The sequence below is a fragment of the Scyliorhinus torazame genome, chromosome 7 (assembly GCF_047496885.1).
Source record: "Scyliorhinus torazame isolate Kashiwa2021f chromosome 7, sScyTor2.1, whole genome shotgun sequence".
Classification (NCBI taxonomy): Eukaryota; Metazoa; Chordata; class Chondrichthyes; order Carcharhiniformes; family Scyliorhinidae; genus Scyliorhinus; species Scyliorhinus torazame.
In genome coordinates, this window is record NC_092713.1 from 204,106,639 (window position 1) to 204,131,611 (window position 24,973).

At 48.0% G+C, this 24,973-nt stretch overlaps 1 long non-coding RNA gene across 2 annotated transcripts in view; it reads right to left on the reverse strand.

The window, feature by feature from the left end:
- The window catches only part of LOC140427429 (uncharacterized), a 59,583-nt gene extending 39,538 nt beyond the window's left edge, over positions 1-20,045 (reverse strand). Inside the window, exon 1 of one of the 2 annotated variants that reach the window (XR_011948485.1) lies at positions 19,874-20,045. This is a non-coding gene — a long non-coding RNA (uncharacterized lncRNA). Of the gene's footprint in view, positions 1-19,806 lie in introns of both variants that reach the window. The other variant, XR_011948484.1, reaches the window with a different exon arrangement.
- Positions 20,046-24,973: the final 4,928 nt, after the last annotated feature.

A 24,973-nucleotide genomic window follows, 5' to 3' on the forward strand; every position in this document is an offset into this window, starting at 1 on the left:
AAGTCAGGAGTGTGATTGAATACTCTCCACTTGCCTGAATGAGTGCAGCTCCAACAACACTCAAGAAGCTCAACACCATTCAAGACAAAGCAACCTGCTTAGCTGGCACCCCATACACATACATTCAGTCCCTCCACTACCGACACACACTGGCAGCTGTGTGTACCATCAAGAGGATGAACTGCAGCAACTCAACAAGCCTCCTTCAACAGCAACTTCCAAACCCACAACATCTACCACCTAGAAGGACAAGGACAGCACCAACTACAAAGTTCCCTTGACGCTACTCACCTTCTTGACTTGGAAATATATCGCCGTTCCCTCACTGTCGCTGGTCAAAATTCTCTTCCTAACAGCACTGTGGCTATACTACATGGACTGCAATAGTTCAAGAAGGAAAAATACTGCCAACTTCTCAGGGGCAATTAGAGATGGGCAAAATGCAGACATAACCAGTGATGGCAACACCCGTGAATCCCCTTGAAATAAAGGACTTTCCATTTGCTTCCTAATCACTTGTTGTGCCTGTGTGCTAACATTTTGTGATTCATGTACTGGGACCCCAGATCCCTCTGTACCTCAGAGTTCTGCAATCTCTCACGATTTGAATAATATGCTGCTTTTCTATTCTTGCCAAAGTGGACACGTTCACATTTCCCACATTATATTTCATCTGCCACATTTCTGCCACTCACCTATTTATGTCACTTTGCAAACTTTGTGTCCTCTTCACCACTTACTCTCTATAAAGGTGTGGATCTCACTGACAAAACCGGCAGGCAGGAAACACCCATCCAACATGCCCAAAATCATACCAGAAAAGTTTCCGTTAAATCACGCCTGATCATTTTATAATGAGGAGAGCATTCAATCACACTCCTGACGTGTGCCTTGTAGATGTAGGACAGGCTTTGGGGAGTCAGGTGATGTATTACTCACCACAGAATTCTCAGCCTCTGACCTGCTCTTGTAGCCACAGTATTTATATGGCTAGTCCAGTTCAGTTTCAAGTCAATGACCACGTAGGAGACTTGGTTGACCCTGAATTTGTATTTTGCAGGGTTCAGTTTTAGCTGTATGGCCTTGATTCTGTCAAGGACGAGACAAAGACATGCATCATGTTCTTGCATAGTATGACTCCAAACCAGGATGTCATCAACAATGATCTTGCAGGGTTGACCTGCAAAGAGTTGCTCCATGCACCGCTGGAAGATCTCGCTGCCAGTGGAGATTCTATAGGGCATACGAAGAAAACAATATCTGCTTGCCGGAGACATAAATGTTATAAGTTTCAAAGGTTTCTCATCTAGCAGAATCATCCAGAACCTACATTTTGCATCCAGGATGCTGCAAACTTTGGTGTTGGGCATGTCTACTTTCACCTGTTCCACTGTCTTCATAGGGTAATGTGGTCTGAGCAGTGCCTCTGAACTGGGTCAATACAGATCCTGACCATGCCATCTTTCTTTACTGCAGCCACCATTGTTGAAACCCATTCTGTGGCCTCATCTATGAGATTTATGACACCACGTATCATCATCTGATGCAGCTCATTGTCTACTTTCTGCTTCATGGCTATTGGTACCCTTCTCGGAGCACCAGTTTTTGGTGGTATTCAGTCATCTCATTTCATGTAGTATATTGCAGGTAGCTTACCAGTAATGTTGCAGTTGAATACATCTTTGTACTCAATCATTTCTGGGGCCTGGTGCTGCAAAGTGTGTACATCTGGATCAAGTTGGATGAGCCCCAGTGTGACGCTGTCCTGGAGACCCAACAGCAGCTTTATGGTCTGGTCAACTATGTGAGACTTGAAGCTGCCCTGTGTACAATGGAGAGTGGCCACACCTTACTGCGAATGGTTTGACCACACAAGCCATATGGTCCACCTGGGTATTAGGGTCGAATGCTGCATATGGGTCTCGTTCCCATAGCTTTCGGCTAGGAAATACATTACACTTTGCTCTGGTATCTATCTTTATCTTCAGTATTGTGTTGTTGCAAATCACGTTTTGAAGATCTCACCCTTTTCTGTAGCGGTCTCGACACTCGCACAGTAGAATGTTGTTGGAGGCTCAGTGGCTTGGCTGCTATGACTGAGTTCCAGTTCATTCACTTCTCTGATCATAGAATCATAGAATTTACAGTGCAGAAGGAGGCCATTCGGCCCATCGAGTCTGCACCAGCCCCCGGAAAGAGCACCCCACCCAAGGTCAACACCTCCACCCTATCCCCATAACACAGTAACCCCACCCAACACTAAGGGCAATTTTGGACACTAAGGGCAATTTATCATGGCCAATCCACCTAACCTGCACATCTTTGGACTGTGGGAGGAAACCGGAGCACCCAGAGGAAACCCACGCACACACGGGGAGGATGTGCAGACTCCGCACAGTGACCCAAGCCGGAATCGAACCTGGGACCCTGGAGCTGTGAAGCAATTGTGCTATCCACAATGCTACCGTGATGCTCCTAATCTTGGAGAGCAGGTCGACTGCAACGTGGCTATTGTCAAAAGAAAGCTGCTGTGATGTCCCAGGTTCGATCCAGGCTCTGGGTCACTGACCGAGTGGAGTTTGCACATTCTCCCCGTGTTTGCCTGGTTTTCGGCCCCACAACCCAAAAATGTGCAGGGTAGGTGGATTGGCCATGCTAAATTGCCCCTTAATTGGAAAAAAACGAATTGGGTACTCTAAGTTTAAAAAGAAAAGAGAAAAAAAAGAAAGCTGCTGTGATTTTGATCTGCAGCATTTTGTGAAGCGATTCCTCTTTCCACATTTGTTGCAGCATTTACCGTATGTCAGACATGCTGCTCTGTTCTGAGGGTGATGGCCATCACAGTTTGGATATGGCATGCCCTGTGCTGTGAAACTTATGTCGCCCCCCTCAACTCCTTGCTGTATTTGCCAGGCTGTTCGTTTAGCATGCATTTGCTAATGATTGTTTGTGGCGGCACGGTGGCGCAGTGGTCAGCACTGCTGCCTCATGGCGTTGAGGACCCGGGTTTGATCCCGGCCCCGGGTCACTGTCCATGTGGAGTTTGCGCATTCTCCCAGTGTGTGCGTGGGCCTCACCCCCACAACCCAAAGATGTGCAAGCTAGGTGGATTGGCCACACTAAATTGCCCCTTAATTGGAAACAATGAAATTATTGGGTACTCTTAAAAGAAAAATTAAATAATGACTGTTTGTAGTATTAAGTCTTTCTCTGGCACAGCTGTTTGAGGACGAGATCGCTGTGGGCCTGCAGACTATTCAATCCATGACAAACACATCAGTAAGGGTGCCAAATGCCCATTTCTTTGCTAAGATTTTTAAAGTTGTATGATTGTATCGATTCATCAGATCATTAATTTGTAGAGTTAAACGTTTGCATGTTGAGTATTATGTCTTTCACTGGCAGGCAAATGTTCTCAAACATTTTTTAGAATTATTCTGGGGATCTCTTTCTCCTCCTCCATTTGAAACCCAAAGGGCTTGAACTGCTTGATGGCCTCGGGGCCTGCTAGATTTAGTGAGGTGCAGGTTTGTGTCTGTTTTTGATTTTTTGATTTTTCCTACAATGGATCACTGCATTATAGTTGTCTGCAATATTTTCAAGGAATATGAGTGGGTCAATGTGGCAATGTCCTTGTGCCCTACTGCCAACTTCTGACACCATGAAGAAGTGATGGGTTCCTAAAAACTGACAACCAAGGATTTTTGACAAACAATATTCACGAGCTGAGCAGCTACTCCATGCTTGCACTCTGCCCGTACTTCGGGGGAACGCCATCACATGACCTCTTAAGTAACCACATCATTACATGACCACTTGGTCTACAGCACCCTTCCTTCAACAAGGTCCATCTCTGATTTCTCCCTCCTCTTCCTCGACTTCTTTGTCTTAATTTCTGGGGAGACTGTGATGAATGTAGGAATTTCAGATATATTGTATTATACAGAGCTGATGCAGTAAGGGTTAGAAGCCAGGGTTATGATGCGCATGACGGCTGCAGTCATGTTCTTAAAAATCCTGGCTTTGAAAGGCAGCAGGGTGTTTGGAGACAAAGGTGCAATAAAACATCGTAAAAGTTGGACAAATGGAATTTTATTCATAATGAGGTTCCCTGGGGAGTAGATAATTAGAGAGAATGGGCGCGATTTAATGCAAAACAAGTGTCCCATTTTTGGCGCGTTTAACGGGGTGTTTTCCAGTGCTTGCAGCCGAGGCAGTAGTTAGACCTATATCCTGCACTAACAAGCTCAGCTCACCACTGCAGGAAGAGATCAGGGTGCCATTTTTAAAAAGTGGCCCGGTCACTCAAACCCCACCACGGTTTCTGTACCCCAATGCCCCGACTTACAAATTAGGGCGTCCTCGAGCCCCTTGCACCCCACTTCATAAAGACAGGGCATCCCCGAGCCCCAGCACAGACAAGATACCACTCAGGCACCTTGGCATTGCCAACCTGGCAGTGCCACCTGGATACCATTGCCAGGGTGGCACCTGGTGGCACTTCCAAGGAGCCCGGGTGACACTGCTAAGGTGGCAATGCCACAGTGCCTGGTGGCAACAGGGGTGCCAGGGTACCAGCCTGCCCAGGACACGACCTACCCAGGGCCCGACCCACCCGATCACCTGGGATTCACCCCAAATGCTGTTACGCCTATTCCACATTTATGGAGACCAGTTCTAAATGGCACCCGGTCGAGGTTTCCGCGGTGAGGCATTTTGATCCTGCGACGCAGTTATCTCTGGCACACACATATTCAAGTGAGCCAAACTGTTCGCTTGAATATGCAAATCTGGTTCACCCCCTGTGAGGGCGAGTTACAGATCGCGATGTCTGGCACGATCTAATGAGATCTCGCAAGGCGTAATGAGCCTCGTAAATCTCATGACAAGATCTCTCCCCAAAATCTCTACACAGACAAGCAAGTAACCTGTTTTGTGAACTTTATTTATAAGTGGCATTTGAACTGTATTGGGTTGCTTAATTGGAATTCGTGGCAGGTGTAGATAGTAAACTCAAGTTTTTCCTTTTATTCAAGAACTGTTTAACTGTTAATTGTAATGTTATTTCTTTGATGTGGATGTGGCTAATGCAGTGTTTAAATTAAAGCTTGCTTCAACATAAAAGATATCTATTGGTCAGAATCATCACTCCTGAGGTGAAGTATCCTTTCCTCACAGTTGTACAAATAGAAAAATTGTTTGGGGTTCTCGGCCTCAGGCCTGTTGTGCCATTCCGCTGCTAGCTTTGCAGAAATGACCACCTTGAGCCTAATCTCCCTGTGCTTTTAAGGTCCTTAATTGGTAACGGAGCGGGAAGAACATCCACTTGCATTCCCACCACTGACTTATTCTATGTGGAGGGTAGAAGATGGCAAGGTCCGTAGCTGCCACCTTTCTGTCTTATCGAATGCTCCCCCTGCCACCAAGCTAATCACAGGAGAGGGCACAAGGTTTCACCTCATATTTCTATGTAACTCACTACGCACTCTGTGTAGAGGACTGAAAGCAATTTGCTTTCAGTGTTCTACTCAAAAGAAAATCATTGTGGAATATACCTTATTCACCTTGCATCTACAGTCCTACACACCATAGCCATTAGATCCCTTTTCAGTGGTCAGTCTATAAACTTGGCGGGATTAGTTTCCACTCACCCATAATATTGCATTAGTTATTTTAATAAACTCCATCTATTGATGTAAACTTTAAGCCTTTTATACCCTCGAACTCCCACTGATTGAGAGCTGACCTTCTTAGACGCCACTGCACTTTGATTCAGTAATAAAGCTGCTCTATTGTACATGAAGCTTTCCATTATTAAGTTTTAAAAACTGCTTGCCTCACATTGGAAGAAGTGCACTGCTTTTAGACTAAAAACTGATTCATTCTAGACGGCGTTGTGCTGTGTCAGGAATATGAAATTTTATGGCCCTGGAAAATTGTTCCATAGTAATAAGGACAAATAAAACTCCAATATTCGGCAGCATGTAGAGCACATTTAATTCTTACTCGGCTCATTCTCACTTGTTCAGCAAATTTCCATCGATTGCTCTCTTGGTTCGTTTTGGGATTAATTTTTAACCTCTGAGCTCTTCCTTTGCCTATACTGTATCATTTTACAGATATTGAATTCATAGAGCTCTCCTGTGTTGTACACTATTCATTGTGTACAGTTCCCCACAGTAACCTATGTTCGGTCCTACAATTCCTCCCTATCATATACTGTTTAGGTGCTCTAGTCTCTCTCTTTAACCATCATTCAGTTCAAAAGCTCGCCATGTAGCCCTCACCAGTGTAGTTTATGCAACTCATGGTGCTGCCCTGTCTAATGCGCTGTCCATTTTTTATAACTCCCTTGTGTAACACACAATTCCATTTATACAGTCCCCTCTGTAATGTACTCACCATTTGGGGTGCGCATTGTAATTCTGTTCTCACTCTGCTGATTCCCCTTTATTATACATCTAAAACGAGCTCCATTATAAATGGTTCAAGGTGCATAGTCCTGTTCATCATATGATGTCCATCACTGTATCCACCCTTGTGAAATGAAGTTCCACAGCTTGCCAGGAACTCATGTAAATGCACATAGCTTTGAAATTCTGCTGCACACACCACAAGACTGAGCCTTACTCCTTTGCCAGACTTCTCTGCCCCTATCCTCTAGCCCTGCCTTTTAGCTTTGCCACCCAGATTGAGGCCATCTATTCGGTTGCCTCTGCTGCTTTCCCCTTCCAATTTGCCTACCTGATCTTGTGTGTTTTCATACTTTCTCTCCTATCTCACCTGCCCCTAGCATTCCTACCACCCCCGCATCCCCCTGCCCCATATCCCCCATGCTATCTCTAAGCATTTCCTATCATTGTCACCTCATCCGCACTTATCCCAATTTCCACTAACCAGCTGGATACCCAGGGGGGCAGCAATCTTCCGGCATTTCCCGCCAGTGGGATCTTCTTGTCCTGCGGACGGCAAACCCCCGGGGATGGAGGGGTGTGATCCTGCCACTGGCCGAGGGTGGGCCACATCCGCCGTTTAGAAACATGTGGCGGGAGGCGTGGAAATTCCTGCTCCCAAAACCTGTTCCTGACCTCCCTGTCGGGTCTTCTTCACATTCCTGTTCAAAACTGCTACCTTCATGCTATTCCACAAAAGCCTCATCTTTAATTTCCCTGTCTTCTAGCGAATAACTGCTTGGTCTCAAAGTTCCCTTTCCTCTACAAGTTCCTTCGATATGTTGTCATCTCCTAAATCTTATCTGCCCTACCTTTCCAGTGTGTCTCTTCCTAGCCAGACTCTCCCCCCCCCCCAACATTACTGAAAGACACGGAAGACATCTGTTGTGACTGTGATGTATTATGTCTTGTTACCCTCTTCAACCTCTATCAGTCTTTGGCCTAGTAAACCACATCATAGATCACCATAGAATTTACAGTTCAGAAGGAGGCCATTCGGCCCATTGAGTCTGCACCGGCTCTTGGAAAGAGCACCCTACCCAAGGTCCACACCTCCACCCTATCCCCATAACCCAGTAGCCCCACCCAACACTAAGGACAATTTTGGACACTAAGGGCAATTTATCATGGCCAATCCACCTAACCTACACATCTTTGGACTGTGGGAGGAAACCGGAGCACCAGGAGGAAACCCACGCACACACGGGGAGGATGTGCAGACTCCGCACAGACAGTGACCCAAGCCGGAATCGAACCTGGGACCCTGGAGCTGTGAAGCAATTGTGCTATCCACAAGGCTACCGTGCTGCCCATCCTCCTCCAGTGCCCTTCTTGGTTTTCTAGTTCAGTGGCATTCCCCTCACTTCTCTCCACTTTTACCTATCCAAGCACAGCCGACAGTACCTTGATTTCCAACTGAGGTTTATCTCCAGTTCTCCCCCTCCTCAAGGATCTATCCTTGGCTCCTTCACTTTCCTCACCTGCCCCTTGGCAATGTCACCTGCAGACATGAGATCTGTTTCCAGCTGACAGCTTTATCCCTCCATCATATCTCTCTCATCGTGTCGGCCATTTTTCCTTGAATAGGTTTCAATCGCCTCCATTGGGAAAACTGAAACCACTGTCACTCAGTCGATCCTAAATCTGTACACTTGCCACTAATTCCATCCCCCTCCTAGCTACATTTTCAGGTTGAATGAGGCTCTTAACCTATGATTTGATTCTAAGCTGAACTTCTGACCACCATCCTCTCTGTCCTGATTATTTGTCCTTTTTCTTGTCTTCGCTTTCTCCTCATTTCTCAATGCATCAAGTTTAGAAATCTTGTCCTTTCGCACAATTCTTTTTCTTTCAGAACCTCACCACATCAGTCTTGAGCTTTCTTCAGCCCGACAACTCCCACTCTCCCTGATCTGCTTTCCCTTTCCTCTTGTGCATACCAATCTTCCCGGGAAAACCATCTCCTGGTGCAATTCGCAAGCGGAAAATAAGCTGCAAGAAGCGACTTGGTTTGCATCCCAAATCCCATGATGAATAGCAGCATCTCACTCACTCAAATAGACTGGCACTGGGGCTGAGGTTAAAGGTGACAGTCAGTGAAACAAATCAGCAGCTACCTAGCCCCAGAGAGGAGAGTATGAGAGCAGCGCAGGCTTCAAATTAGGTTGCCGTTAATTTGATAATTCACTCATTATGAAAGTAAAGACAATCTTTTTCCCAATAGATGCTTGATGACATTAGGTTGGTGTAGAGGTGGAAAGAAAATGCTGCATTTTACAGGGAGGGGGCCGATCAGGGTTAATGCACGACTCCATTTATTACAGTGTAAGGGGGCACTGCTGTTGCTGCGATCAATGGCAATACAATCACTCGGTGGGGTTGGAGCTCTTCCATTGAAGGCCCGGGGCTCTGTTTAGTGAAAATTCAATATACATTAGCCTGGCTGGAGCAGGAAATCATTGGGACCCGCTTGCCAACGCATCAGATGCAGATGTACTAATCACACTGCGAGCTCCTCTCCGAAAATAGCACATCTATCAGATTTTGAACCGATGTGGGTTCTTTTTAAGGGGAAGACTGAGCAAGAAAAATAAAAACCAGCTTTCATCATCTTGGAGAAATAGTCAGGATTGGGTCAAAGAGACTGTGTTGTGTGCTGGACATTCCATTCATGTGCCAGTTCCTGCAATGCCCTGTAACGGTTGAATAGTTATGCAGCCCAGGTACTGTGATTCAGTGTCGCCTTTTGTATGTGTGCAATCGAAGCCAATAAACAGAATTCACTCCATATGTTCTTCCCTTGAGGGCTTACAGTGAACCCCAACTGAAACGGAATGACTCGCACTGTCTGATGTTGCACAGATCGACTGTCTCAGTATAATTTGTCCCACACACGGGGGCAAGTTAGCACATTGAGAATATAAAGATCATTGCTCCTTGTTGTATTTTCAGTCCCATTGATTTTATTGGCAGGAATGTCTTTTGGGACACTCTCAGCATTCCTGAATCTTCCTTTTAGCATGAGCTGCTCCTGGACAGGAGTGCAGGCCATCCTTGTAGAGTGTGCAGCAGGTAAAGGTGAATGGTTTGTTCCTACCATGTTCTCCCATCGGCATTCCAGTGCTGACTATAGTACACACCAAGCAAAATGGAGTGGCTCATCTCAATGTTGCTGCACATACACAGCACACACCAGCTCATGACAGCTTGTGTTTATACAGCAACTTTAACAGAGCAAAATATCCCCAGGCACTTCGCAGGGACGTTATAAAATAATATTTGACACGGAGACATGAGGTACTAGGTCAAAAGCTTGGTCAATGTGTGGGATTTTGAGGAGCATCATAAAATAGTAAGGTGAGGTAGAGAGGTAGTAAGATTTAGGGAGAGGATCCCAGAGTTCAATGTCTAGCCAGCTGAAGGCACAACCTCTGATCGCAGGACAATGAAAATCAGAGATGCTCAAGAGATTAGAATTGGAGGAGCTCAGGTATCTCAGGGGATTTTAGGGATGGAGCAGATTAGAAAAATAGGGAAGGGAGGGCGTGGCCATTGTGTACTTTGAAAACATGGATGAGAATTTTAAATTGAGATGATACATAGAGCATAGAAAATAGGAGCAGGAGGAGGCCATACAGCCCTTTGAGCCTGCTCCGCCAATCAGGATGATCATCTTTGAAGTTTAAGTAGTGTGAGTCATCCTAAAGTCTGTATAAAAGACAGACAGAAAGCGCACTTAGTAAGCATTGCGCAAGTCAAGGAGACACAGCCTGAGTGAGTGAGATACAGACAGAGTGAGAATTTGAAACTTGGTAATTTGGTGCAGTGAGGTAATTTGGTGAAGAGTGGGAGAAGGTGCTTTTCCCCTACTGTTTTGTTCTCTCTCTTTCTTCTGGCCCGTAACTTTTAATCAGCAGGGAGAGAACCTGAGAACATCTGAGACCCTCAGAAGGTAAGTAAGTGATTTTTACTCATTTTTACTTTTATTACCTTTTCAAATTGTGTGTGTGTGTGTGGGGGGTGGGGGGGGGGGGGGGGGGGGGGGGGAACTGAAGTGACATCACAGAAAAGCTGTGACCTGAGTGGCTGGTTGGGAATCTACACTAAATTAAAAAAATTAAGCATTGGTAACTAATTAAACATAATTACTTAATTATAATTTAGAGGGGTATCTAAGCCAGAGATCGGAGAGTACTATATTTAGCTTTCACATTTATAGTAGAAATCTAGTGCTAGGAAACAGATAGTTAACAGTAACTTAAGTTTTTTTTTTTACTTTTAACTTTAATTCACTAATTAATTGACGCAATGTCAGTTAGAGGGGTGCAGTGATCTGACTGTGAGATGTGGCAGGTCCGGGAGGCTTCCAGCATCCCGGATGGCTTCATCTGCACAAAGTGCACCCAACTGGAGCTCCTCACAGACCGCATGGTTTGGTTGGAGCAGCAGTTGGATGCACTTAGGAGCATGCAGGTGGCAGAAAGCGTCATAGATAGCAGTTATATAAATGTGGTCACACCCAAGGTGCAGGCAGAGAAATGGGTGACCACCAGAAAGGGCAGGCAGTCAGTGCAGGAATCCCCTTTGGTTGTCCCCCTCTCGAACAGGTATACCCCTTTGGATACTGTCGGGGGGGGTAGCCTATCAGGGGAAAACAGCAGCAGCCAGAGCAGTGGCACCACGGCTGGCTCTGATGTTCAGAAGGGAGGGTCAAAGCGCATAAGAGCAATAGTAATAGGGGACTCTATAGTCAGGGGCACAGATAGGCGCTTCTGTGGACGTGAAAGAGACTCCAGGATGGTATGTTGCCTCCCTGGTGCCAGGGTCCAGGATGTCTCCAAACGGGTAGAGGGCATCCTGAAGGGGGAGGGCAAACAGGCAGAGGTCGTTGTACATATTGGTACTAACGACATAGGTAGGAAGGGGCATGAGGTCCTGCAGCAGGAGTTCAGGGAGCTAGGCAGAAAGTTAAAAGACAGGACCTCTAGGGTTGTAATCTCGGGATTACTCCCTGTGCCACGTGCCAGTGAGGCTAGAAATAGGAAGATAGAGCAGCTAAACATGTGGCTAAACAGCTGGTGTAGGAGGGAGGGTTTCCATTATCTGGACCACTGGGTGCTCTTCCGGGGCAGGTGTGACCTATATAAGAAGGACGGGTTGCATCTAAACTGGAGAGGCATAAATATCCTGGCCGCGAGGTTTGCTAGTGTCCCACGGGAGGGTTTAAACTAGTATGGCAGGGGGGTGGGCATGGGAGCAATAGGTCAGAAGGTGAGAGCATTGAGGGAGAACTAGGGAATAGGGACAGTGTGGCTCTGAGGCAGAGCAGACAGGGAGAAGTTGCTGAACACAGCGGGTCTGGTGGCCTGAAGTGCATATGTTTTAATGCAAGAAGTATTACGGGTAAGGCAGATGAACGTAGAGCTTGGATTAGTACTTGGAACTATGATGTTGTTGCCATTACAGAGACCTGGTTGAGGGAAGGGCAGGATTGGCAGCTAAACGTTCCAGGATTTAGATGTTTCAGGCGGGATAGAGGGGGATGTAAAAGGGGTGGCGGAGTTGCGCTACTGGTTAGGGAGGATATCACAGCTGTACTACTGGAGGACACCTCAGAGGGCAGTGAGGCTATATGGGTAGAGATCAGGAATAAGAAGGGTGCAGTCACAATGTTGGGGGTTTACTACAGGCCTCCCAACAGCCAGCGGGAGATAGAGGAGCAGATAGGTAGACAGATTTTGGAAAAGAGTAAAAACAACAGGGTTGTGGTGATGGGAAACTTCAACTTCCCCAATATTGACTGGGACTCATTTAGTGCCAGGAGCTTAGACAGGGTAGAGTTTGTAAGGAGCATCCAGGAGGGCTTCTTAAAACAATATGTAGACAGTCCAACTAGGGAAGGGGCGGTACTGGACCTAGTATTGGGGAATGAGCCCGGCCAGGTGGTAGAAGTTTCAGTAGGGGAGCATTTCGGGAACAGTGGCCGCAATTCAGTTAGTTTTAAAGTGCTGGTGGACAAGGATAAGAGTGGTCCTAGGGTGAATGTGCTAAATTGGGGGAAGGCTAATTATAGCAATATTAGGCCGGAACTGAAGAACTTAGATTGGGGGCGGATGTTTGAGGGCAAATCAACATCTGACATGTGGGAGGCTTTCAAGTGTCAGTTGAAAGGAATTCAGGACCGGCATGTTCCTGTGAGGAAGAAGGATAAATACGGAAATTTTCGGGTACCTTGGATAACGAGAGATATTGTAGGCCTCATCAAAAAGAAAAAGGAGGCATTTGTCAGGGCTAAAAGGCTGGGAACAGACAAAGCCTGTGTGGAATATCAGGAAAGTAGGAAGGAACTTAAGCAAGGAGTCAGGTGGGCTAGAAGGGGTCACGAAAAGTCATTGGCAAATAGGGTTAAGGAAAATCCCAAGGCTTTTTACACGTACATAAAAAGCAAGAGGGTAGCCAGGGAAAGGGTTGGCCCACTGAAGGATAGGCAAGGGAATATATGTGTGGAGCCAGAGGAAATGGGTGAGGTACTAAATGAATACTTTGCATCAGTATTCACCAAAGAGAAGGAATTGGTACATGTTGAGCCTGGAGAAGGGTGTGTAGATAGCCTGGGTCACATTGAGATCCAAAAAGACGAGGTGTTGGGCGTCTTAAAAAATATTAAGGTAGATAAGTCCCCAGGGCCTGATGGGATCTACCCCAGAATACTGAAGGAGGCTGGAGAGGACATTACAGAGGCCTTGACAGAAATCTTTGGGTCCTCACTGTCTTCAGGTGATGTCCTGGAAGACTGGAGAATAGCCAATGTTGTTCCTCTGTTTAAGAAGGGTAGCAAGGATAATCCAGGGAACTCGGTGAGCCTTACTTCAGTGGTAGGGAAATTACTGGAGAGAATTCTTCGAGACAGGATCTACTCCCATTTGGAAGCAAATGGACGTATTAGTGAGAGGCAGCATGGTTTTGTGAAGAGGAGGTCGTGTCTCACTAACTTGATAGAGTTTTTCGAGGAGGTCACAAAGATGATTGATGCAGGTAGGGCAGTGGATGTTGTCTATATGGACTTCAGTAAGGCCTTTGACAAGGTCCCTCATGGTAGACTAGTACAAAAGGTGAAGTCACACGGGATCAGGGGTGAGCTGGCAAGGTGGATACAGAACTGGCTAGGTCATAGAAGGCAGAGAGTAGCAATGGAAGGATGCTTTTCTGATTGGAGGGCTGTGACGAGTGGTGTTCCGCAGGGAGCAGTGCTGGGACCTTTGCTGTTTGTAGTATATATAAATGATTTGGAGGAAAATGTAACTGGTCTGATTAGTAAGTTTGCAGATGACAAAAAGGTTAGTGGAATTGTGGATAGCGATGAGGACTGTCAGAGGATACAGCAGGATTTAGATTGTTTGGAGACTTGGGTAGAGAGATGGCAGATGGAGTTTAATCCGGACAAATGTGCATTTTGGAAGGTCTAATGCAGGTAGGGAATATACAGTGAATGGTAGAACCCTCAAGAGTATTGAAAGTCAGAGAGATCTAGGTGTACAGGTCCACAGGTCACTGAAAGGGGCAACACAGGTGGAGAAGGTAGTCAAGAAGGCATACGGCATGCTTGCCTTCATTGGTCGGGGCATTGAGTATAAGAATTGGCAAGTAATGTTGCAGCTGTATAGAACCTTAGTTAGGCCACACTTGGAGTATAGTGTTCAATTCTGATCGCCACACTACCAGAAGGATGTAGAGGCTTTAGAGAGGGTGCAGAAGAGATTTACCAGAATGTTGCCTGGTATGGAGGGCATTAGCTATGAGGAGCGGTTGAATAAACTCGGTTTGTTCTTACTGGAACGATGGAGGTTGAGGGGTGACCTGATAGAGGTCTACAAAATTATGAGGGGCATAGACAGAGTGGATAGTCAGAGGCTTTTCCCCAGGGTAGAGGGGTCAATTACTATGCGGCATAGGTTTAAGGTGAGAGGGGCAAGGTTTAGAGTAGATGTACGAGGCAAGTTTTTTACACAGAGGGTAGTGGGTGCCTGGAACTCGCTACCGGAGGAGGTGGTGGAAGCAGGGACAATAGTGACATTTAAGGGGCATCTTGACAAATACATGAATAGGATGGGAATAGAGGGATACGGACCCAGGAAGTGTAGAAGATTGTAATTTAGTCGGGCAGCATGGTCGGCACGGGCTTGGAGGGCCGAAGGGCCTGTTCCTGTGCTGTACATTTCTTTGTTCTTTGTTCTCAGTAATCTGTTCCCGCTTACCCCGCGTATCCTTTGCTCCCTTTAGCCCCAAGCGGTACATCCAACAACTTCTTGAAAACATACAATGTTTTGGCCTTGACTGCTGTCTATGGTAATGAATTCCACAGGCTCACCACTCTCTGGGTGAAGAAATTTCTCCTCATCTCAGTCCTAAATGGTCTACCCCGTATCCTCAGACTGTGACCCCTGGTTCTGGACTCCCCCATCATTGGGAACATCCTTCTTGCATCTACCCAGTCTAGTCCTGTTAGAATTTTATAGGTTTTTTTGAGTTCCCCCCATCATTCTTCTACATTCCAGTGAATATAATCACGTCAGTCCCACCATCCCAGGAATCAGTCTGGTAAAATTATGTTTCACTACCTTTATAGCAAGAACACCCATCCTCAGATAAGGGGACCGAAACCGCACTCACAATTCCAGGTATGGTCACACCAAGGTCTTATATAATTGCAGCAAGACATCCCTGCTCCTGTACTCAAATCCTCCTGCTGTGAAGGCCAACATACCATTCACCTGCTGCATTTGCATGCTTACTTTCAGCTGCTGGTGTACAAGGACACCCAGGTCTCCTTACACATTTCCCTCTCTCAATATATAGCCATTCAGATAATAATCTACCTTCCAGTGTTTGCTACCAAAATGGATGAACTCACATTTATCAACATTATACAGCATCTGCCATGTATTTTCCCACTCACTCAAATTGTCCAAATCACACTGTAGCATCACTGTATCCTCCTCACAGCTCACCCTCCCACTCAGCTTTGTGTCATCTACAAATTTGGAGATATTACATTTAGTTCCCTCATCATTAATATCCATTGTGATTAGCTGGGGTCCTAGCACGGATTCCTTTGGTACCCCACTAGTCATTACCTGCCATTTGGAAAAAGATCCGTTTATTCCAACTCTTTGTTTCCTGTCTGTCAACCAGTTTTCTATCCAACCCAATACACCCCACCTCTAATCCCATGTGCTTTATTTTTACACGCTAATCTCTTATGTTGGACTTTGTTGAAAGTATTCTGAGAGTCCAAATAAACCACATCCACTGACTCCCCCTCGTCAACTCTACTAGTTACATCCCCGAAGAATTCTAATAGGTTTGTCAGGCATGATTTCCCCTTCAGAAATCCATGCTGACTCTGTCCGATCCTGCCACTGTTTATCAAGTATTCTGCTATAAAACGTTTAGAATGGACTCTGGCAACGTCAGGCTGACTGGTCTCTAATTCCCTGTTTTTTCTCTACCTCCCTTTTTAAATAGTGGGATTATATAGCTACCTTCCAATCTGTAGGAACTGTTCCCGAGTCTATAGAATCTTGGAAAATGACCTTCAATGCATCCACTATTTCTAGGGCCACTTCTGGGATATATCAGGCCCTTGGAATTTATCGGCCTTTAATCCCATCAATTTCCCCAACACCATTTCTCTACTAATACTGATTTCCTTCAGTTCCTCCCTCTCCCCCAACATTTCTGATACGTTATTTGTGTCTTCCTTTGTGAAGATAGAACCAAAGTATGTATTTAGTCGCTCAGCCATTTCTATGTTCCCAATATAAATTCCCCTGTTCCTGACTGTAATGGACCTACATTTGTCGTGGCCAATCTTTTTCTCTTCACATACCTACAGAAACCTTTACAGTCAGTTTTTATGTTCCCCCCCATTCTTGTATTCTATTTTCTCCTTCTTAATGAATCACGTTGTTCTCCTTTGCTGAATTTTAAACTGCTCATAAACCTCAGGTCTGCTGTTTTATTCTGGTCAATATATATGTCTCTTCCTTGGATCTAATACTATCTCTAATTTCCCTTATAAGTCATGGTTCAACCACCTTTCACATCTTATTTTTGCACCAGAAAGGGATGAACAATTGTTGCAGTTGACACATGCATTCTTTGCCATTGCCTATCCCCCATCATCCCTTTAAGTAACATTCCCCAATCCATCATAGCCAACTCACATCTCATACCATCATAGTTTCCTATATTTAGATTCAGCGCCCTAGTCTCAGGACTAGTCTCAGGATCACTTCCATCACTCTCCATCTTGATGAAGAATTCTATCGTTTCCGCAACCATTCTAAAGGGCCCCGCACAACTACATTGCTAATTATTCCTTTCTCATTAATAATGCCCGGTCTAGGATGGCTTGTTCTCTGGTTAGATCCTCAACTTATTGGCCCAGAAAACCATCCTGTATACACTCCAGGAATTCATCCTCTACACTATCATTACTCATTTGATTTGCCCAATCTATACGCAGATTAAAGTCACCCAAAATTACAAATGTTCCTTTATCATATGCATCTCTAATTTCCTGTTTAATGTCATTCCCAACATCACCGCTACAGTTTGGGGTCCATATACAACCCCAACTAATGTTTTTTGCCCCTTTGTGTTTCTCAGCTCTACCCATACAGATTCCACATTATCGGAGCTAGTATCCTTCCTCACTATTGCATTAATTCTTTCAACCAGCAATGCAACCCCACCGCCTTTTCCTTTTTGTCTGTTCTTCCTAAATACTGAATACTCCTGGGTGTTCAGTTCACATCCCTGGTCACCCTGCAGCCATGTCTCCATAATCCCGACCATATCATACCTGTTTACATCAATTTGCACGATTAATTCACCAACTTTATCGCGAATGCTCTGCGCATTAAGGTTCAAAGCCTCAGGCTTGTCTTTTTATCATTACTTATTCCGTTCCCACTCTTTCTCTGTGGCCCTGTTTGATTCTGGCCCATTATTTCTCTGCCTATCATTTCTTATTCCCTTTTCTGTCTTTTGTTCTTGTCTGTGTTTCCCCCTCCTCTGACTCCTTACATAGGTTCCCATCTCCCTGCCATTTTAGTTTAAACACTCCTCAATTACTCCAGCAAGTACTCCCCCTAGTACATGAGTCCAAGTCCTGCCCAGGTGTAACGCATCCAGTTTGTACCACCTCCCCCAGAACCAGTCCCAATGTTCCAGGAATCTGAAACCCTCTCCTCACACCATCTCTTCAGCCATGTGTTCATCAGATATCTCCTGCTATTTCTATTCTCACTAGCACATGGCACTGGTAGTAATCCTGAGATCACTACTTTTGAGGTCCTACTTTTAAACCTACCCCCTAACACCCTGGGTGGAATTCTCCATCGTCCAACGCCAAAATCGGGAAAGGCAATTGGGCGGAGAATCGGTCATGAGGCCAAAATCGTGGCCAGCGCCGGGTGCCCGCCTGAATGCCAGGTGCCTTGACAGCTGCGGCAATGCGTTCTACTCCGCACATACAGTAAATGCCGTTGGCATACCATTAGCGGGCCTGACCTAGTATTCTCAGGGGCCTCCGCGATCACGTGTGGTTTCAAAAATCGGGAAACAGGTGCCCTGGCTACTGAGGGAGAGAGAGGGGGGGTACAGAAAGTGTCCAACATCGCCATAGTGTGCTGAAAGTTATGCCGCTGGGTGTAGGGCTTCTACTAGGCAAGTGGGGAGTAGCGGGGGCAGCCAGGAGGTGGGCCATGGAGTCGGGGTGGACGGGCAAGGAACACCATCGCTGTAGCCGCAAGGCAGCCATGTGTCTGCGCATGTGCTGACCGGCCCACTGTGAATTTAGTGCCACGGGGCATATGCTTGTCCCCCCAGGCCATCCCCCTGGGTACCGTCTGGCCCCAGCTGACACATCAATGGGATGGGCACAGTCCAGCGCAACCAGTGCCGTCTTCTTGGGTGGGATGAGTGTGTGTGGGAGGGACTGCGGCTGCAGCTTGTCAGCATATCGAGTGCCAATCCCGACCCCAGCAAATCTGATGCCGTTTTTCATTGGAATCAATCGTGGCGCCGGTGCTAGCCCATTAACAGTCGATGAATTGCTCTGGGAATGGCGTCAATTTTGCTGTCGTAGAACACCACTGATTCAGTCCTGGTGTCAACACACAGGGCTGGATTCTCTGATTGCTGACGGTGAAATCGCATTTGACGATTGGGTGGAAAATCCCTTTTGATGCAGAAATCAGGGGCGGTGCCTGTTTCAGATGCTCCGCCCATTCCAAAACAGCGTCATTGGCCTCAGGACATCACCTAAAGGCTCTCTCTGATGCTCCGCCCCCGATGTGCCGACTTCTCAACGGCGTGGACCACTTGTGGCCTGACGTTCTTTCAACCTCGCGTGGCGGCTGCGAACTGTGTCCAGCGCCGCCAAAGTCGGGGGGGGGGACAGTTCCGCTGGCCGGTGGGACTTTGGCGGGGACTGGGGGGCGGGGGGGCTGATGTGGGGTGATCTGAAGGTGGCATTATCTGGCAGGCTGGGTCCACGCGTGGCTGGCGCCATGTTGTACAGCGCGACCGCTGCAGGTCATCGCCGTGCGCATGTGCGGCCACAGACCCGGTAATTCTCCGACCGTTTCTGTCGGGAACGCCGGGGATGCCAGCGCCCCACCGTGCGGAGCATCGGTGCGGGGGCGCCGCCGGATTTTTGGTCATAAGACTAGACACATGCTCCGGACATAGCCTCAAAATCGGAGAATCCAGCCCATAGTTTCTGAAACGGAGAATTCCGCCGCCTATATTTTGCCTCATCCCTTTTTTTACCGAAGCCGTTTGTACCAATGTGTACCACGACCGTTGGCTGTTCACCTTCCCCCTCCAGAATGTCCTGTAGCCGCTCTGAGACATCCTTGACCTAGCACCAGGGAGGCAACACAACATCTTGGTATCTCGTTTGTAGCCACAGAAATGCCTATCTATTCCCCTTACAATTGAATCCCCTATAACTATTGCATTCCCACATTTTGTACTCCACCCCTGTGCAGCAGAGCAAGCCATGGTGCAACAAATCTGGCTGTCGCTGCTTTCCCCTGAGAGGCTAACCCTCACTCTCACCGCCAACTGTTTCCAAAGCGGTATATCTGTTTTGCAGGGGAATGGTTCGCACCATTCCTGCACTGCGATTCCTGCACTTCTTGCCCAGTCCTCTTGCTCTGCCTGGTGGTCACCCATTCCCTTTCTGCCTGTGGTGCCTCAGCCATATGTGCATCCAGTTTTCCCAGTCACCCGTCCAACCCTGAAACCCAGGCATCCAGGAGCTGCAGCTGGAGATACTTACTGTACACATGTTGGCCCTGGGCACTGGAAATATTCCCAGCTTCCCAAATAGAGAAGGAGGAACACACCTTGGCTTTGAGCTTGCCTTCCACGACCCATCCTTCAGGCTTACTTTTTCTCCCGCTCTTTTATCCTCCTGGCTCCACTCTCAGTCTCAGTCTTTCTCACGCTCTTTTATCTTCCCGGCTCAGCTGGTTTTCCTGCGAAGACAGATCTGGAACCAACAGCAGTTAGAGAACACAGGGCTAATAGGACATTGTGACTTGCTGCGAGGTAAAATGCTAACAGCAGAGTGTTGGATGACCTTGGGTTTCTGGAATGTGGGAGGAAAGCCAGCAGAACATTGCAATCATCAGATTTATGGATGAGATTTCCAACAGCAGATGAGCTGAGACAGGGGCAGAGTCCACTGATGTCACAGAGTTTATAACCCTTATTTCTGCATCCTTAAGCCGAAGGGATGCAAACTTGAAGAGAAGTGGTGGACAACTGGTGTAGTCATTCACCACCAGCAGGCAAGTTAGGTGGATTGGCCATGCTAAATTGCCCCTTGGTGTCCAAAGATGTGCGGTTAGGTTATGTGGATTGGGCAGGTTAGTGCACATGGGTGAGGTGCTCTTTCAATGAGTCGGTGCAGACTCGATTGGCCGAATTGCCTCCTTCTGCACTGTAAGGATTCTATGATTCGAACTGGGCTAAACCTCCTCTAAGGTAGCTGGGAATAATTTGCTTCTGGGAATAGTCTGACTTGGCATCCCAGTGTTGATAGCTGTACTTAGGAAAATCGTTGCCTGGTAACCGATACTGTGTGGCTTGTATTTGTTTCATTCACTGTCAGTCCAACTGGCCACCTTCTACGTCATAACAATTCTATGATTCTGTGGTGGAGGTAGGTTCAATCGAGGCATTCAAGAGGGCATTAGATTGATTATTTGAATAGAAACAATGTGCAGGGGTACAGGGAAAAGGCAGGGGAATGGCATCAAGTCATGATGCTCATTTGGAGAGCTGGTGCAGACATGATGGACTAAATTGCACAGTAACAATTCCGTGATTCCGTTCCTTTATGAACATTCTCAGTGGCTTGCTGACTTTACCGAATGACTACAGAAACCAGACAGATCATGAACACCCTTAATTAAATCCATAGTCTGTGCTCTGTTTTAATTGTTGTGGGTTTTAGATGCAGTTGTTCATCGTATTAATTTATAGATACTGCTGGAGGCAAGGCTGTTGGTAAACTCTACCTTTTATTGAACATAATGCTAATCATGTACAATAATGACGTAGCACGGGGCTCTACATAGAACTATCTCTCTCAGTGCTCTTATTGCCATGTGATCGTACGTCACTGATGATATGGACTGTATGTTTACATATTAAACATTAACCCTCTATACTACATTGCTGAGTAAATGGAGCAGCTGGGCCAGTGTTAAGGGCTTACCACTGAATCAACATCCCTGATCCAACATTAACTGAAGATCCTGGGCGAAATTCTCCGGTATCGGCGCGATGTCCGCCGACCGGCGCCAAAAACGGCGCAAATCAGGCGGGCATCGCGCCGCCCCAAAGGTGCGGAATCCTCCGCATCTTGGGGGGCCGAGCCCTAACATTGAGGGGCTAGGCCCGCACCGGACTGATTTCCGCCCCTTCAGCTGGCGGAAGTGCCCCGCCAGCTGGCGCAGAAATGACATTGCCGGGCGGCGCATGCGTGGGAGCGTTAGCGGCCGCTCACGGCACCACGCGCATGCGCAGTGGAGGGAGTCTCTTCCGCTTCCGCCATAGTGGAGACCGTGGCGAAGGCGGAAGGAAAAGAGTGCCCCCACGGCACAGGCCCGCCCGTGGATCGGTGGGCCCCGATCGTGGGCCAGGCCACCGTGGGGGCACCCCCCGGGGCCAGATCGCCTCGCGCCCCCCCCAGGACCATGGAGCCCGCCTGCGCCGCCTTGTGCCGCCGGTAAGAGAGGTGGTTTAATCCACGCCGGTGGGACTGGCATCCTAGCAGCGGGACTTCCTTCGGCCCATCTGGGCCAGAGAATCGCGGGGGGGGGATGGCCCGCCAACCGGCGTGGCGTGATTCCCGCCCCCGCCGAATATCTGGTGCCGGAGAATTCGGCAATCGGCGGGGGCGGGATTCACGCCAGCCCCCGGCGATTCTCCGACCCGGCGGGGGGTCGGAGAATCTCGCCCCCTGTTCTTGATCGTTTTCTAGTAATGCCCTGGTGAAGTGGATTTGGACGCAAGCTTATATACCTACATGTGTGCATTAGTACTGGGTGATGATCATGCTTTTTTCTGTGGTTGAATTGCCTTCCAAACCCCCAGTCATGGATCCCACATGAACTGATAGTCAGTTGGGCAATATGTTCAGTGCCGGTAGAACTGTAACATGGGAGGAATTAAAGTCAGCAGGAAGGATGAGGGGAGAAATTTTGCAGAAAAGAAGATGGGGCTCAGATTTTCTCTCCAAGGCTGGGTGCACAGGGAGGAGAATTCCCAGCTCTGCAAACCTGACCTCTAAAAATGTCTACCAGAACCTTCAATTTTCAGTTCAGTGGGTGAGCTTGAATAGGAGTTGGGGCAGGTGGCCCTGGAAGCAATGAGCAGTCAGGGGTGGACCCTGTGTGGTTTGGACGACCCAGGCACAGATAAAAACGTGATCTTCAGAAAGGCACATTTGAGAGGTAGGACGTCCATGGTGAATTCCCTCTGCCTCAGAGCAGACGTCATTGTCTTGTCAGGTGATTGACCAGCTGTAAATGTTGTCCAACTGTTAGCTGACCCTAGAACGGATGGCCCATCATGGGCTTTCCCTATGCGAATAATGTCACTGTTGCTGATTGTATTCCACTGAACCACTGAACACATGTCATGAATTCACAAGTCACAGCAGCGGGAACTGCATCATCTTACCACCACTATCTCCTATAGATGTGCAGGACGCAGCAGGCCGCCATGATGCGGGCGACCCTCTCAGCATCATACTGAAGGGTCCCTCCAGAGCGGTCCAGGCACCTGAACCTCATTTTCAGGATGCCGAAGTTCGATCACAGACCTGGTTGCTACATGGGCATTGTTGTGGCTGGTTTTTGCATCGGTCTGTGGCCCCCGGATCGGCATCATCAGCCATGACCGCAGTGGATAAACCCTGTCACCCAGGAGCCAACCCCCAGCAAGGGGGGGCGTCTCAAACAGGTCAAGAATTATCGTGTGCCAGGATGAAGGTGTCGTGCACACTGACCGGGCATTGGGCGCAGAGGTGCATGCTGCGCATCTGATGGTCACATATCAGCTGCACGTTTATCGAGTGGAAACCCTGTCTGCTTGTGTAGAGCAGCCTGTCATCTGAAGGTGCTCCTAGGGTGACATGCTTCTGGTCAATCACCCCCTGGGCCTGGGGCATGTCGGCAATGGCGGTGAACCCCGCTGCCCTGACATCCTGGTGGGCTCAGCCCACCTTGAAATGGATGTATTAAGCCGCCTGGGCATATAGGGCCTCCGTGACGGCACGGATGCACTTGTGCACCGAGGTCTGAGAGATCCCAGACAGGTCCCCACTCGGCGCCTGGAACAACCCTGTGGCATAAACGTTCAGGGCGACCGTCATCTTGACAGCCACTGGGAGCAGTTGTCCTCCCCCATACTTCCGTGGTGCCAGGTGCGCCATGATCTGGCAGATATGTCGCATTGTCTCCCTACTCAGCTGGAGTCTTCGATTGCATGCCCGCTCCGGCAGGTCCTTGATTGATAGGTGCTGCCGGTACACACGAGGCCTCCTTTGACGCATCCTTGGCACCTCCTCCTCCTTGGCCTGTTGGCGGCTGGCTCTCCATCCTGGGCGCTGCCTCCAGTCACTCTGTGGCACGTTCCGCTGCTGCCTGCTCCGTTGCTGCAGCTTCCTCATCCTCCTTGAGCAGCGCTAGCTCGTACAGCCACAGGACATCCCCCAGGACTGCGGTGACGAGCAGGAAGACCCCCATTGTTGGTTGAATTCCAATATCCATTGTCTGCAGGGGGTGAAAGGCCGACATGTTAGCATGGTGCGTAACCCCGTGCCCAACCGAGCCCAAGCAGCAAGGTGGCTGCTTTCCAGGCTGCGGCAATGGCCGTCCGTGCCTGTGCACATTTCCAGTCCTGTGAAGGGTCACCCCGGCCACACGGCCCATTCCCTGGTCACCATGCCCTCCCTCACCGGCCCTCTCTGGGCTGCCCCATCCCAGCCAGCCCGACCAAAGTCCGGCCCAGCAGTCCTACCTCCTGTCTCTCTCTCTCCGCAGCCATGACACCGGTTTCACGATTTTTAAAAGCGGTCGGGAACTCAGCCCACTGGAGGCGCAGAATCGCAGCGGCCCCGGAAAATACCTCTAATGATATGCGAACGGTGTTTACCATACAAGCGTTCCGGAATGCATTGATGGCGTTGACGAGGTGACAGAGATTTGCGATTTGACGTCAAATCGGCGCCCATCACGATTTTGGCATCGGGACCTATTAATGGTCTTGAAACCAGAGGATACAATCGCAGACTAAAGGGACGATCCTTTAAAACAGAGATGAGGAGAAATTTCTTCAGCCAGAGGGTGGTGAATCTGTGGAACTCCTTGCCGCAGAAGGCTGTGGAGGCCAAATCACTGAGTGTCTTTAAAGCAGAGATAGATAGGTTCTTGATTAATAAGGGGATCAGGGATTATGGGACAAGGCAGGTGAGTGGGGATGAGAAAAATATCAGCCATGATTGAAGTGGCCTTATTCCGCTCCTATGTCTAATGGTCTTATGGTGACGTGTCAGTTACATATGTCATAATTTACACACAAGTATATGATGGTGCACAGACAGACATTGATTGACACAAAGGATGACCAATGAACATACAGAACACAGCAGCCAATCACCAGGCAGGACACGGCCACTATAAAACCAGAGGGCACTAGTTTTCCCGCTCTCTTGGGATGCAGCCTCTAAGACAGTCAGCCTGTGACCAACAACTAGAACATCCATCATGTGGTAGTAAGGTAGTCTGGTCAGGTTAGCCTCAGGTCTCCAGTCAACCTAGCATAGTGTCAACCCACAGTTAAAGTATGTTTAATAGTTAAGAGTTTAATAAAATAGAGTTGCATTTCTTCAAGTGTTGGAAGCCTGACTCTCTCCGCTACAGTAAACGCAG